Genomic DNA, 14,561 nt, shown 5'->3' with positions numbered 1-14,561 from the left:
TAATTGTGAACACCAAATGGCTCCGATCAAGAGGGTGGGGACGGGTAATATTAATAATAATAATAATAATAATAATAATAATAATAATAATAATAATAATAATAATAATAATAATAATAATAATAGTAATAATAATAATATATAAAGTTAGAGATAAGGTGACTGAGTAGGTGTAGTAGGAATTGGATTGGTCCGGATAAATTAGCCTCAAAATGAAAATGTGACGGTCTTATGCTAGACGGGAATACGTCTCAAACCTACTACAATTTAAGACGAAACTTAACTGCTATTAATATTATCATTATTATCCCACTCGACTAACAAAATATATTTTTATATAAACAGGCTTATAAAAATATAGTTTTTTTATAAAAATTGTGTTTAAAATAAAATTAATTAAGTTAAATAATTTAAAATATAAATAAAATAATAGAATAGTTAAATAAATTATAAATGTTAAAAAAAATGAGAAATTCGCGGGTGTTACAGCATAACACTCACACTAGCCCCTAGATTACATAAGGCTTTGTTGATCGTGGTGTCGCCAATGGTACACGGTATTAAGAAGCTTCCCGGATCTTTAAGTTTTGGAGGTGAACTCCCTTGAAGTATTGCACTACTCACCTTAGTGAAGGCGATAGTCTCAAGCTTCCGGATCGACTTCTTCTTCGTAAGGATGTCTTTCATATACTTTGCATAGGCCGGCACGTGATTGATTAATTCCGTGAAAGGAATCGAGACTTCCTAATTCTTCACAATCTCCATAAATTTTCCAAGTTGGTCACACAATTTGGGCTTGGCTTGACGACTTGAAAAAGGAAGTCTAATCACAATGGGCTCCTTCTCCTTTGCCTTGTCTTCATTTTTCTTTGATACTTCTTCTTTTGATGGTTCTCCATCCTTAGAGTTTTGCACAACGTCTTCTTTGTCACTAGCTTCCACAACTTCATCCTCAACTTGCTTCTTCAGTGCTTCATACCTCGTACCACTCCTCAAGTGAATGGCACTAACCGTTTCCTGTCTTGGGGGATTACTTTGAGGTGGTAATTGCCCCTTTTGTCTTTGTGAGTTTGAGGATGCTAGTTGAGTCAATTGGGTTTCCATAATTTTGGTGTGGGCTAGGATGTTGTTGATGGTGATTTCCTTTGCTTGACTATCCTTTTGCATTTGAGTGAAAAACTCTTGTTGATTCTTTTGCATTTGGAGGACCGCTTTTTGAACATCAAAACCTTGGTCATTTTGTTGATTGTATGGAGTTTGATTTTGGTAACCTTGGTTTTGGTTGTAAAAGGGTCTTTGATTTTGGTTGCTCATGGGAGGTGGGGTGTATGTTGGTTGAGGGTTTTGAACATTTTGGCTTTTGTATGAGAGATTTGGGTGGAGTTTGGTGTTTTGATTGTAATAATTTGAATAAGGTGTACCACTCTTGCTTGAAAAACATTCACTTGTTCATTTGTTCCCCTACATTCACTTTGGTCATGTCCCAAAGTTCCACAATTCTCACATATCCCACTTGGGATTGATGAAGATGCTGTCATGGCATTAACATGTTGCTTTGGTGATTTTGAGGCTTCTTCAAGTCTAGCCATAGCTTTTTCGAACTTCAAATTGATGGTATTAATGTGAGCACTAAGTTGAGCACCCAATTGAGTAATAGAGTCCACTTCATGCTTTCCTCCTCTAGTAGACTTGCGAGGTCTACTATATTGTGAATTATGGACCGCCATTTCCTCAATCTTGTTCCAAGTTTGATTGTCATCAACTTCGGTGAACATTCCATTTGATCCCATGTTGAGAATGTTTCTTGAGTCTTCATAAAGACCGTTCCAAAATTGTTGAACCAAGAACCACTCGCTAAGTCAATGATGAGGACATGAGCGACAGATTCCCTTGAATCGCTCCCAAGCTTCATACAAAGATTCTTCATCTCTTTGCTTAAAGCCCGTAATTTGAGCTCATAGCATGTTAGTCTTTTCCGGTGGATATAACTTTTTGTAGAAAGCTAGAGCCAATTTCTTCAAAGAATCAATTTCGAGAGTAGCCTTATCAAGTCCTTTCAACCATTGTTTTGCGGTGCCAATTAGAGAAAAAGGAAATAAGACCCATCGAATTTGGTCTTGAGTTACACCGGTTTGAGAAATCGCATCACAATAGTCGCAAAAAGTCTCCATGTGAGAGTGAGGGTCTTCACAAGGCATCCCCCTAAATTGGCTTCTTTCGACTAATTAGATAAATGCGGATTTGGCAATAAAATTTCCGGTTAAATGTTGTGGTGTGGGAGTACCATTGGGTGTTGGAGCTTGTGTCCTCCACAAACTAGTGTGATAACATTTGTAAATCTCTTACAGGTTCACAAGGGTATACTTCGTATTTTAATCAGTTGATTAACGATTACCTAATAACGGTTGGCTTGCTAGAAAGGTTGACGTTATTATCATACAGGTGGCGGTGATCAACTGGTCCCTAAAGGTCACACCTATAGGATGTGTTTGAGAGATGTGGTTATGGAAATGTAATCACATTGATGCCTTATATGACTAAACAGTTAGTTAATGTGTTGATGAGATAATTATTTAATGAAGATTAAATAATATTAGTTGAGACAATTAATCAATTAAATAAATTGAATATAATAAGTTATATTTAATTAAATGTATGTAATGTTAGCATTGACGAATTAATATGTTAATTCGTAATTAAATGTAATCGGTTATATTTAATATCAACAAGATGAATGTGTCATAGTGGTAATAGTGAGGGTACTCAAACCAAGAGGTTATGGGTTCGATCCTCACTAGATGACAATTTATATTTAAAACATTTTTACATTTTTGGAATAACCGAAAATAAGAGAAATTAATTCTCCTAAATTCGGTAATGGGCCGAAAATTAGAAGAAGAAGAAATCTACCCTAATCTTCCATATATACGGTTTATAGGGGAGAAAAGGGAGATGATTCTAAACAAATTCTTTTCCCATTCTTGCCTCCATCTCATCAGAAGAAAAACACAAATACCTAAAAATTAATTAGTTAGTTTTGGGATCGATTCTAGCATAATCAAAGGGCATTTCTCATATCGTCTTGGGTGCAACTGATAGGCGAATATCAACTTTGATATTGTTCTTAGGCCGTTTTGCTAGGACCGAAGGTTATTTTTCTTAATCCTTTACAATTATGTTTATGCAATTTATTTTATGACTAGTTTCATCATTATAAATTTCGTTATAATCCTTAAAATTAAGGGGATGCATACAGATAAATCCCACAAATGGTATCAGAGCCAAGGCCACGAATTTTATTTTGATGATTTTCATAAAATTGGATGTAAACTAAATTAAGGTTTCGAAAAAAAAAAAATTGGTTCGGCAGAATTTTTTTTTTGGGACGAAAAGAATTGTTTTTTTTTTTTCAGCCGTTTTTCCCTTTGTTTGATGATCTATTTCCATTTTTATTTTTCATATTGTTGTTTTAATCAGTTAAAATTATCATATGAAGAATTGGTAGATTTTGATTTAATGCAGATTATGTTCAAATGTAAATGGAATCATCATGTTGATGATATAAAAATTGTTTTGATATATAGTTTTTGCCATATACGGTTAATCATGTTTCATTAATTCATATGCTAATCATGTTCTAATAGCAACTATAAACGATTTTCTTCATCGGATTTTTTTTTTTGTTTTAGGGCATTTTTGCCGCAAAAGAAAAAAAAAAGAGGCATTAGGGTTCTTGTTTTTTTTTTTTTAGTAAATTTTTTTTTTTTCGCTTTTAAGTCTTGTTCATGTCTTGTGATTTAAAAAAAAAAAAAAAATCTGTTTTTTTCTTTCGGGTGTTGCTGAAAAACCGAGAAAATTTTTTTTTGGTGTCTGTTTTTATTCCAGCCGAGCTGGAAACATTAAAAAAAAAAAAAATTCTGTTATTTTTTTACTGTTTTGCCTAGACACAAAAATGGGGGAATTTTTTTTGTTGTTTTTGGCCAATTAATTATTGTGAAGCGGTTCATAATTCATAGATACCTAATTATTTTAAACAGGTTTAAAATAATGATTGGATTAAATTCATATTACAAGTTTAATGTGAATTAAGATTAAAATTAATGTGATTAATTGAGGAATTGTCCCTTAATTTGATCATTTAAATAGGTGGTTTGGATAAAATTAATCTACATAATTAAAGAATTATGTCTTGTATGTTTAATTTTTTTTTAGTTGATGCATTTTATTTTAGTTGAATGAATCGTTGAATGGTTTTATTTACGTATTTTTTTAATCGGTTGTAATTTGTAATACTTAATGTGGCCTTAGTCAAATTATGTTTTCGTAATGATGGGAACATAATTTTTAATGTAATTTGAGATCTCGTATCTCCGTTTTGGTTTTCTTTATTTATTACGGTTTTGAAATTAAAATGTAAATAGGTTTATTATGTAATTTTAAAATTGTAATTTTTGAGAAGACTAAAGATGGAGATTCGAGCTCACTCCCGCTACATGGATCAAGATGGAACATCAAGACAAGCTTCTCGGGTCTATGGATGGATTCCAAAGTTGTATTTATGTTCATTTTGATAGGATAGGCCACACTAGGACCCCTTCTACGTTGGGTAAGTAGTTTGTGATGACTTAGTTTATCTCAACATTATAGTCCGAAGAGTTTCTCGTGATTATGATGGACTAAAGATAGAATTTACAGAAATTTATCGATCAAGAATTCTAACAGTAGAATTAGCCAAAAGGTTGGCTTATCAATTCACAGATAATTGAGTCTTGGGATCATTTATATAATTCTTGAGGAAGGTCAATTATATAAATACTTGAGTCTTCGCGTTATGACATTAGATCATTAGACTTAAATTAAAATCGATGCACTTGCTTATTATTTATTCTTCTTTTCGCAGTGTAGAACACGTTCATATTACTATTACAACAAATGGCTGGAAATAACGAAATCCCAATGCCGAGTGCCACACTTTGACGCGAGTCCTGGCTTAAAATCTTTGTGGACAACATGAATCAGTACACGCGACTGAAGAATGACGGGTCCAACTTTGCGGGATCGGGAGGCAAAGACTACGGAATCGCCATTCTTGACGGTAAGCTCAGGTACCTAACTGAGCCAATACCGGTAAACACAGGCCCAAATGCGAGAGCTAATGAGACAGTTGCTTATAGTGACTTCGTCATGGAAGCGGGTGCGATAAAGAACGTACTCATCTTTGCAATGGAAACCAATTTGCAGAGACGCTTCATTGCTCAAGGTGCAAACAAGATTTTCACCACGCTCACTAACGAGTTCTCAAAAGCCCCGATAATCGTTACTTATGAGCATACATGTCGCTTCTTTGATGCGAAACTCCAAAAGGGCCAACCGGTTAGCCCACACATTCTTTACATGATTGAGAATGTCGAGAAATTGGAGACACTTGATTGTAAAATCAGTGAGAGCATAGTCATTGACCGTATGCTTCATTCTCTTCACGATGGTTTTGCCCTTTTCAGGGCGAACAACTACATGAATGACTTAACGAAAAGTCCTCATGAGCTACACTCACTTCTCGTACAGACCGAGAAGGATGTGAAATTGAGTGGGAGCATGAAGCAGGATGTTCTCACGATTTCCAACAAGGGTAAAGGTATGGGCAAAGCTCCAGGCGACCTAACTGTAGGTAAGCCAAAGTTTAAGAAGCCAGGAAACGGTAAGAGTGGGCTTGGTGAGACTAGTGGCTCACAGGGCAAGGCAAAGAGCAAGCGTGGTGACATTGAGTACCACCATTGTCACAAGACTGGACATTGGAGGAGGAACTGTCCCGTGTACCGTGAGGACATAAAAGCAGGCCGCGTCGTTCCTGTTGGTATGTCATCTTATATTCATATGATTGAGATTAACCATGCAAGTTTCGGAACTTGGGTACTTGATACTGGTTGTGGTTCTCATCTGTGTAATCATTTCCAAGGCCTAAAGAACATTATACCTCTCGAAAAAGGTGATGTGGACCTGCGAGTCGGGAATGGAGCACGAGTTGCTGCAGTCTCGAAGGAAACATACGTAATCCAACTCCCTAGTGGTTTTGAGTTATTTTTAAATAACTGTTACTATGTACCCAGTTTCTCTAAGAACATTATTTCAGTTTCCGTACTTGATAAAGACGGATTTTCATTTTTAATAAAGGATAATAGTTGTATTTTCTCTTTCAATGAAATGATTTATGGCAAAGCAGTTTCCATGAATGGAATTTACATCTTAGATCAAACCACGGAAGTATTACACGTGAATAATATGAAATTAAAGGTTGGTGACAAAGATCAAACCTATCTATGGCATTGTCGAATGGTACACATAAATGAGAAACGCGTGAAGAAACTCGTCGATAATGGGACTATTCCCGCATTCGAATTTTCTACATATGGCACGTGTGAATCATGTCTCCTTGGCAAAATGACTCGAATTTCCTTCAAAGGTGTTGGAATGCGCGCTAGTGACCTATTAGGACTCATACATACAGATGTTTGTGGACCTATGTCAATTACCGCTAGATATGGCTGTAGATATTTTAACACTTTCACGGACGATTTGAGTAGATACGGATATATCTACTTAATGAAGCATAAAAGTGAGTCCTTTGAGAAATTCAAGGAATACCAGAACAGGGTTGAGAACCAACTGGGTAGAAAGGTTAAAGCACTCCATTTAGATCGGGGTGGCGAATATCTTTCAAATGAGTTTGATCAACACCTCAAAGACTGTGGAATCGTTCTACAGTTAACTCCACCTGGAACACCTCAATTAAATGGTGTGTCCGTACGGAGAAATCGAACCTTACTTGATATGGTTCGATCCATGATGAGTCACACGGTAGTGCCTGATTCATTATGGGGTTTTGCTCTTCTGTCAGCTGCTCTTATACTTAACCGAAGTCCGACTAAAGCTGTCGACAAGACTCCATATGAAATGTGGAAGGGAACGGTCCCCAACTTGTCCTTTATTTGGGTTTAGGGCTGCGAGGCTTATGTCAAGTGGAGACACGAGGATAAGCTCGGCCCGCGATCGGTCAAGACATACTTTATAGGTTATCCCAAAGGAACATTTGGTCATTATTTCTATTCGCCTACCGAACATCGAGTTTTTGTTGCGGCTAGTGCGACGTTCTTAGAGAAAGAATTTCTCGAGAACAAGACGAGTAATAGAACCTTCGAGCTGTCGGAGATTCCAGAACCAAGAACCGAGGAACAGATGGAGGAAGTAGTTCCTCCAACTGATGATACGGTTAATATTTCTGAGGAACCTAGGAGGTCGGGTAGAGTCTCTCATCCTCCGGACAGATACATTGGTATGGTCGAGGAGAATGACGTTTTACTCCTAGAGAGTAATGAACCCGCTACCTATAAAGGTGCTATGGTCTGTTCCGACTCAAAGCTATGGCTCGAAGCCATGCAATCCGAGATGGACTCTATGTATGAGAATGACGTATGGGATCTTGTTGATTTACCTAATAAGGTAAAACCTCTACAGTGTAAATGGCTTTACAAAATAAAGCGTTCTGTAGACGCGCAACCAGATACCTATAAGGCACGACTAGTGGCAAAAGGTTTCACTCAAGTGCACGGATTGCATTATGATGAGACTTTTGCACCTGTAGTCATGCTACATTCCATTCGGATAATCTCAGCGATTGCCGCTTTTCGTGATTATGAAATTTGGCAAATGGATGTGAAAACTGCCTTCTTAAACGGTTATTTGGAGGAAGAGTTGTACATGGTGAAACCCGAAGGTTTCATAGATCCTGAACATCCTAAGAAAGTATGCAAGCATAAGCGCTCCATTTATGGACTTAAGCAAGCTTCTCGGAGTTGGAATCATCATTTCTACCAGGTGATAAAAGAGTATGGTTTCACTCGATCGGTCGAAGAAACATGCTTATATATCAAGTCGAGTGGGAGCAAGATTGTATTCTTGATATTGTATGTCGATGACATACTCCTGATTGGGAATGGCATTCCTCTCCTATCTTCGGTTAAAGAATGGTTGAAGAACCATTTCCAGATGAAAGATCTGGGTGAGGCACAGCGCATTTTGGGAATCCGTATCTACCGAGATAAATCACGACGGAAGTTATCACATAGTTAGGAGTCTTATTTGGATAAGATTCTTGAGAAGTTCAGCATGACCAACTCCAAGATGGGGAACCTTCCAATGACGTCTGGGATGCAATTGAGCAAGTATCAGTCACCCACGACGCCTGAAGGGATTGAGCGAATGAGTCGTGTTCCTTATCCATCAACTATAGGATCAATCATGTATACCATGAAATGCACACGTCCAGACGTAGCATATGCATTGAGTATGATGAGTCGGTACCAAAAGAATCCATGTACCTACGAAGGACTAAGGATTGGGTATTGACTTATGGAGGAGATACTAAGCTATGCGCAATCGGTTACGCAGATGCTAACTTCCAAACGGATCGAGATGAGTAGAAATCTCAGTCTAGATTTGTTGTTACTCTTAATGGTGTTGCGGTCAGCTGGAATAGTTCCAAACAGGAGGTTGTTGCAGATTCTACTACTGAGCCATTGAAATATGATAAGCATGGAGGGCACGGTTTTTTCCATGAGAATTAAACGTGTACCTGAGTTATAGTAGTTGATTATGAATTTGATACATTATCTTTTTCATATACTATTTATAACTTCATCGTATTATTATAGTATTTTGTTTTTCATTTGGATTGTACTGACAACTTTGAACGCCACAAAGTGAACTGAATTACATTATATTTTGTTTGGTCCGTAATCTCTTTAATGAGCTGATAACTCTGGCAATTATATTGTGCAGTTGATTGATGGTGGGTTCAATGAGCCATAAGTCAAACTGTTGACTGATCGATCACAAATACGAGATTATAACGATACCTCGTAGGACAAATTTTTGTGACAACGTAATGGAGTCCTAAATATTTAAAACATTCGGTGCCAGGTCGTGGATAGGACATCCATTGTGTTCCTAGATTCGATTCTTTTGACTATCGACTGTCTCTTGAGATTAAGGCAGTTTTTGGGTGACTTTGGTTTCTTTCTCACGGTCTGCCATAACTGGAGGCTAAGTAGATTTTTTCTGGGTCATTTCATACTGTGCTTACATCTGCAGGATTCGAGTTGAGGAAAATATCCAACCCTTATCAGGTATAGTAATTTCTCAGGGCCACTCGAGGAGTTGTAACTGAAATGCATGGCCATGCTCGAATGATGATTCGTTTATCAGTTAAGTTACTCTCTAGTCGGGGAAACCACACTTGATGATGATCGCTTGTAAAATACGACCTTTGCGAATACGGATTTTGCAAATTGTTTTACATTGAGTGGGAGAAATTTTAGGATATGAGAATCGGTTATCGCACATACACTTGTGAGGACAAGTGGGAGTTTGTGTCCTCCACAAATTAGTGTGATAACATTTTTAAATCTCTTACAGGTTCACAAGGTTATACTTCGTATTTTAATCAGTTGATTAACGATTACCTAATAACGGTTGGCTTGCTAGAAAGTTTGACGTTATTATCATACAGATGGCGGTGATCAACTGGTCCCTAAAGGTCACACCTATAGGATGTGTTTGAGAGATGTGGTTATGGAAATGTAATCACATTGATACCTTATATGACTAAACAGTTAGTCAATGTGTTGATGAGACAATTATTTAATGAAGATTAAATAATATTAGTTGAGACGAATTAACTGTCAATTCGTAAATTGAATATAATAAGTTATATTTAATTAAATGTATGTAATGTTAGCTTTGACGAATTAATATGTTAATTCGTAATTAAATGTAATCGGTTATATTTAATATCAACAAGATGAATGTGTCATAGTGGTAATAGTGAGGGTACTCAAACCAAGAGGTTATGGGTTCGATCCTCACTAGATGACAATTTATATTTAAAACATTTTTACATTTTTGGAATAACCGAAAATAAGAGAAATTAATTCTCCTAAATTCGGTAATGGGCTAAAAATTAGAAGAAGAAGAAATCTACCCTAATCTTCCATATACACGGTTTATAGGGGAGAAAAGGGAGATGATTCTAACCTAATTCTTTTCCCATTCTTGCCTCCATCTCATCAGAAGAAAAACACAAATACCTAAAAATTAATTAGTTAATTTTTGGATCGATTCTAGCATAATCAAAGGGCATTTCTTATATCGTCTTGAGTGCAACTGATAGGCGAATATCAACTTTGATATTGTTCTTAGGCCGTTTTGCTAGGACCGAAAGTTATTTCTTAATCCTTTACAATTATGTTTATGCAATTTATTTTATGACTAGTTTCATCATTATAAATTTCGTTATAATCCTTAAAATTAAGGGGATGCATACAGATAAATCCCACATTGGGTAGGTTCTCCTCGGTTGGTACGGAATGTGATGAAAATTTAGGCATTGTGTGTTGATTTTGTGTTGGGTTCTCCTCACCTTCTCTTGCAAAAAGGTTGACAAACTCAATAGTGTTTGGTTGAATATCTACAACCTCACCAATACCTCTCAAAGTTCTCCTAGCAAGTCTTCTATTGTTTGTCAAAGTCCTTTCATTTTCGTGATCAAAGGGTAACAAGTTACCTCGTGATCTTCTAGACATGCAAAATATCAAACAACTCGAAAATAATTAGAACAAACCTTGAGGAGTTTTACTTCCCCAAGGCAAAGAAAGACACAACTAATAACAATTTAAGAAAATCTAAATCAAGTTAACATAGTCAAAGCAACGAACGACGCCATTTTTGGTCGTGACCTCTTGTGAGGGTTTAGTTTTCGGTACTTGTCGTTAGGATCACCTAGACCAAAACACAATGTATAACTCCACAAACAACTCTACAATTAGTAAAGAGGCAAGTAAAGGTCGGATCCCAAGGGACGGGAATTGAGATGAGATTTTCAATTGCAACTAGTGGTGTCTAGGGGTGCCACAATTTGGGGTTTGAAGTAGAAGATCACTAAACTAAATAGCAATAAAAGTAAATAAGCAAGATGATTAAAAAGGGATGTAAACAATTGATAAAAGGCACTAGGGTGTCATGGGGTCATAGGGGATTCATGGGAATTGATCATACAAACATATTCTCAAATAATAAGCAAGCAATTATTGTTGTGATGGATCGAGTTGGTTTATATCTTACAATCCTAAGAAAGTTTGGGTCCCGGAGCCAAATAGATTAGATTGTAAAACATCTACAAGTCGACTTAATCTTCCCTACTCAACTATATGCTTGGTCTAGTGAGACTCGAGTTGGTTTATGTCTTACAAGTCTCAATGAAAAGATAGGTGATGGGTAAAAAATGCAAGGATTCATAGGATCGCATTTCATCAAACATAACATGTGCATAAGTTGAGATCACAACAAGCAAGTAAATAAACTATGAAAACATATTAATTTAAGCATGAATCATCCCCCATGTTGGTTTCCCCTAATTACCCATTAACCCTAGCTAAGAAAACTATTCACTCATTATCATGTTGAACATGCTAGAAAGGTTGTCAATCATACAAACAAGGTGAAACATGATGAATAAATGAAGATAATTAACAATAATTAAAAAGGGATTAAGAGAATTATACCTACTAATGATTCCGATAAATAAAGCAAAGAATAATAGAAGTACTTGATGATTGATTGGAAGGTTGTCAATAACCCAATAATAACCCAAATAATCTTCAATTACCCAAAATGAAAGATGAACAAAAGAGAGATTAAGGAAATGAGATTTGTATTAAAACTTGATTAAATGTTGATTACAAGATTAAAGAGAGATTTGATTGATATAAACTACACTAGAGATTGCTAAGAAGAACATGATAATCTAATTAGCCTAATGGGTTATTTATAGTGGGGATTAGGTACATAAATTAGGGTTTAGTAAGGGCTTAAATGACGATTAAGTCCTTGAGGAATCGCCGGTCTCAAGAGAGACTCCGGTCTCCTATTCGCCGATCTTAGAAAAATATGCGCATCCTTCATCAAACATGTAGAAGACGGATTTAACTGTCACACAATCCGAGCATCCAAAGCACGGGACGGGCGGATTGACTTCTTATTGGACGAGCGGATTGTGGTGGTGGACGGGCGGATTGTGGTGGTTCTGGACGGGCGTCCAGCTGAGGAAGACGCTTGGATTGTGGGCAATCCGCTCGGATTGTCTTACAGCTTCTTTCTTTCTTCTTTTCTTCCTTTCTCTTCATAAAATCCTTGAGGATTTCCTCGGGGATGCAAGGATCTTTTCTCATCATTGCCCATCTACTATAGTATGTACAAAAGCCTTCCAATCTTGTCTTCTCTTTGATGCTTGGTCATTGAATTCAAACAATTTAGCTTCATTTTGCAATGAAAATGCAAGGTTTGCACTCCTTTCCTACCAAGGGATCAAAACCTCAAAGAATATGCAAAACAAAGGACTAAAGACAATAAATGACCTAAATATGCACTTAAAAGCATGGGAACAAGGCTAATTCGGGGGCTAAATATGCTCAAATTATGGTCGCATCACAAGGACTAATGAACAAGGCAAATGGATCACACAACGAGTCACATGGACTAATTAACAAGGACAAATGGTTCACACAATGAGTTAAAATGACTAATGAAAAAGGACAAATGGATAGGACAACAAGTCACAATGACAAGGACAAATGGTTCACACAACGAGTCACTAGGACTAAAGAACAAGGGCAAATGGTGCACACAACGGGTCAGAAGGACTAATGAACAAGGACAAATGATTATCACAACAACTCATAATGACAAGGACAAACAAATGGTTCACACAACGAGCTACATACACTGAAGAACAAGGTACAATGGTTCACACAACGAGTCACAAGGGCTAATGAACAAGGACAAATGGTTCGCATAACGAGTTATAATGACAAGGACAAATGGATCATGCAATAAGTCACAAGGACTAATGAACAAGGACAAATGGTTAACACAACGATTCACAATGACAAGGAGAAATGGTTAACACAGCGAGTCACAAGGACTAAAGAACAAGTACAAATGGTTCACACAACAAGTTATAATGACTAATGAACAAGGACAAATGGTTAGCAAAACAAGACACAATGACAAGGAGAAATGGTTAACACAGCGAGTCACAAGGACTAACGAACAAGGACAAATTGTTCACACAACGAGTTACAATGACTAATGAACGAGAACAAATGGTTAGCACAACAAGTCACAATGACAAGGAGAAATGGTTAGCATAACGACTCACAACGACTAAAGAACAAGGACAAATGGTTCACACAACAAGTTACAATGACTAATCAACAAGGACAAATGGTTTGCACAACAAGTGACAATGACAAGGACAAATAGTTCACACAATGAGTCACAAGGACTAAAGAACAAGGACAAAGGCTTTGTAATACCCGTCCTTTTAGGGACCCTTTGACCATCGTTGACTGACCTTGGGAACGAGAATAGCCTTAGAGTTAAGTGCCGAGGTCATCTGGAGTTGAGTTGAAAGAGTGATACTCGATAGAGTAGAGGCTACTCGATCGAGTAGCTAGGTTACTCGATCGAGTAGGGGGTTACTCGATCGAGTATGTTGGGTACTCGATCGAGTGCCCAGTTTCCAGCGAGGGTTATATATCGCGTTTTGTTATATCCGCATATCACTTCCGCCACTTTCCTCCTATCCTTCAGTCGCCCCTTTCCTTTCCCTTTCACCTCAAAACCTCCATGGATGCCTCTTGAAGATCCTTATGCCTTAGGAGAGCGTCCCTTGAGTCGGGTAGCGGTCTTTTGCCTTGTCTCTCCCTAATAGGTATGTCATAATCATCATCCGTGCCTTTGTTTCTATAGTTAGGGTTTTGCCTGTAGTAATAGATATTTGCATGATGGTTATAGGCTTTGCTTGTCTTGTTGGATACTTTGTTTGTCGGCATGGATTGGTTGCGGATGCGTAAAGGTAGGTTCGCCTACTCAGTTGCTGTAGATCGTCTAGTGTGTCGGTCGTTGTAATAGTGTTGTGATTGCTTGACATAGTAATTGTATTGTGTTGTGGTTGTGGTTGTGATCGTTGTTGATGGTTCTCGAGGTGCGTCCTCGGCTGAGTGGAGTCACTTGCGGGAGTGGCTTCACGCCCTAGTTTCGCCCTTCGTGGAACCCGCCACGGAAGGGGATGTGCACATTAATGGACAGGGTTATCGCTCGTACGATGAGCGGGGCTTAGGTGGGAACGGCTGCGGTCCCCCATCGGAGGATCGGGTCCGGTGGACGATCGATGTGAGTTTGGTTGGATTGTTGTGATGGTAGTTGGGACTAGTGTCATTGTTTGTATTGTTGTTTGTAGTTGTCTTGTCTTGTCTCAGTACTGACCTTGTGTGGTTGTTTGTTTGTTATGTGTCTGCCGTGATCCCTTATGGTGAGCAGTCGGTCTCAGCAGGTGTTGATGATGTTGATAGCTGGTTTCCGGGCAGGGATGAGTCTTCACGAGATATGATGGTCATAGCGAGTAGTCTTTGAGTTGTACCTTGTATTGTACTTTGGTTTGAATCACT

General features: G+C 37.6%; 1 non-coding gene across 1 annotated transcript; it reads left to right on the top strand.

Annotated features, from left to right (window-relative positions):
- The first annotated feature begins 1,857 nt into the window (after positions 1-1,857).
- Positions 1,858-1,964, top strand: LOC141624220 (small nucleolar RNA R71). Its single transcript, XR_012534030.1, has one exon. It is a non-coding gene; the product is annotated as a small nucleolar RNA R71 (small nucleolar RNA).
- The last annotated feature ends 12,597 nt before the right edge of the window (positions 1,965-14,561 follow it).

Source organism: Silene latifolia, chromosome X (genome assembly GCF_048544455.1).
Source record: "Silene latifolia isolate original U9 population chromosome X, ASM4854445v1, whole genome shotgun sequence".
Taxonomy (NCBI): Eukaryota; Viridiplantae; Streptophyta; class Magnoliopsida; order Caryophyllales; family Caryophyllaceae; genus Silene; species Silene latifolia.
Note: the sequence above shows the minus strand (reverse complement) of the source record. Positions and strands in the feature narration are given on the sequence as shown.